This window comes from Montipora capricornis, chromosome 11 (assembly GCF_036669925.1).
Source record: "Montipora capricornis isolate CH-2021 chromosome 11, ASM3666992v2, whole genome shotgun sequence".
Classification (NCBI taxonomy): domain Eukaryota; kingdom Metazoa; phylum Cnidaria; class Anthozoa; order Scleractinia; family Acroporidae; genus Montipora; species Montipora capricornis.
In genome coordinates this window covers 20,334,903-20,337,402 of record NC_090893.1, presented here as the reverse complement: position 1 = coordinate 20,337,402, position 2,500 = coordinate 20,334,903, and the positions used below count along the sequence as shown (strand labels likewise).

General features: G+C 40.0%; 1 pseudogene; it reads right to left on the bottom strand.

Annotated features, from left to right (window-relative positions):
• The window catches only part of LOC138024394 (adrenocorticotropic hormone receptor-like), a 102,328-nt pseudogene that overhangs the window by 16,985 nt on the left and 82,843 nt on the right, over positions 1 to 2,500 (bottom strand).

Genomic DNA, 2,500 nt, shown 5'->3' with positions numbered 1-2,500 from the left:
AAAAGCCAAACTGTTATCTTCCGTCTCGCTTGAACTTTGTGGATCTTTTAGCATTGCGATTGAACACAAAATCCAAAAGTGGTTTGCTACTGAAATCTCGAGAATTAATGCAATTAATTTTAAGTAATTTTAATTTTATTAAAATAAAATCCGCAAATAAATCCATTTTAGGATTTTGTGTTCCAATGAAAATCACAAGGATTGCGATTTTGAAAACCAATTTCCAATCGAACGTACCCGCAAGTTTCTCAATAGAACACACCCTTTGTTTAGTCTTGGGGTAAGTGAGTAAGTTAGCCTATAATTATAAGTAAACTAAGCCCTACTCGGGTGAGGTTTTGAGCAGCACACCGTGTTCGAAATGACATTTTTTGCTGGAATAATATCTGGTGCTCATAATTAATTTTTCTGTGTAGGGAAGAATTTTCAGAGAGAACAGGGGATGAAAGAAGCAGTGTTTTCTGACTGGTCCACTGCATTTGTGTTGTAGACTGTTGTGTTTTTTGGTAAACCTTGTTTGAGAAGTGAGATGGACAAAGGTTTTACTCAAGTATCTAAAGTGAATTTGGAATTGACTTGGATTTGTTCGGTGATTGCCTGCAGAAATTTTGTGCTGGTGTGCAATAAAAACTGCTGTTCATCATTCAATGTATTAATTTGCTTTGTGAGGTTTGAGTGACCTTGTAAATTGCCTGTGTTTGAGAACTTGTACGACACTTAAACAAAAACCGCTTTGTCTTCTTTAGATTACCGAGTCTTAGTAAATGTAAATAAATTGTTGTCACCTCCCAATGGGTATAATTCAACTACATTTGAGTTTTATAACTTTCAAGGAACTTGAAAGACGAAGATGAAATGAGAGCAACAAGGTAATATCGCTTGTGGTAATTCTTAAGTCACGGGTCAGGTTGTTGAAAATTAAAGAAATTGTGAGAGTGCATATTTCATCATCGCACACACGCCCTGGGGGCGATCAGGTCGCACATGCGCATACATGATATAGTGTATGGCGTATTCATCCTGTTTGAGTTTTGTTCGCCATTTTTGTTTTCTTTACACTTTTATCTCGGTAAGTCCTGCCCGGTCTTCCAGACAGGCTAACCCGCCCAGCCGGGGTCGCGTTTTGCCATGTAAACACTTGAAGGAGGCGTCCAAACCCTGAAATCACATGGCATCACGACCGATGCCCGCGAAACATATTCGGGACATTCGTAAAAAGACACGATTAGAATGCGTTCTCCTTCGTCGCAACGCAATAATCCAGTCGCCGTTTCTACTCACTATATGGTATCTAATTCCAACAACATTAGAGAGATGGCACATCGTTTGTACATCTTAAGATTTGTTTCTACAGCGAGATCCGAGTAGTTTGTGGGTTCTTTAACACCCCACGGTGTTTATTAACAGGAAAGGTTGTGACACAGAACATACGCTTTAGAGTCCTCATCCAAGAAGACCTGAACTGAAACCACATGATTTGGGGGTGTAATAGGCGAGTCTCGTATTCTGACGGTTAGCCTGGAGCTAGCGTGAAATGGAGCTTTATGAAAACAATCCCCCCGCATTAGCCTCCATATCTCGCTCGATCCAATCCAACCCTTAGAATTTGAAACTGGCCTATTACAAAGGCAGCACTTCCTCCTCAGTTATTTTAAGACCCTGAGTGTAGGTCGAACGCACGACCTCCCGCATGGCAACCCGGTGCTCAACCAACTGAGCCACCGGTGCGCGATTTACAGTCAAGTTGTATTTGCTACTTATGATATGGTATCTATTTTCAGGGTTCACAATCATGCAACATTAGAAAGATGACACATTGTTTTTACATTTTAAGATTTGTTTCTAGTCGGTGAGATCCGTGCAGTCGAAGACCTTAGTTTCCCTCAGGTTCACGCAACTTGAACTGTAGGCTTACGTGGGGAAAACTCTTCAAAGTGCTCAAGAACAAATGGTATTGTAGACAGCAAGGGAAAGGTCCACACTTACTTCACTAAAATGTGTGCTCTTTGAAAAGGACAGGGCTGTAGTTACTGTCCAGTTAGTGCAGCAGGTGTAATTCCTGCCAGTACCTAAATGTATTGTTCAATTTTTATAGGGTTGTACATTTTGAAAAACATGCAGGAATCCAACATGTCATGCTCTACTGTGCCACAGCTTATGTGTCACAGGATAGTAAAGTTTATACTGCAAAACTGTGCCGTCTATTATCATTTCAATTTCTATAAGGTTCAATGATAAATTAAACTCTTTAACCTTTTATAGGCCACTTCGGAAAATACCATAATACTCTTTGTTTGGCCCCCCAAATTTTGCATAAGCATCGTATACAGTTTCTCTTGGGACTTACAATGGTCCCAAGAGAAAACAAAAACCATGCTTATGCAAAATCTGGGAGGACAAACAAAGAGTATTATGGTATATTCCGAAGTGGCCTATTCCCTGTCATGGTGTCTCTTTGATGAGCCAGTAAGGTAAAATTGTATTGAATGAACCAGACTAA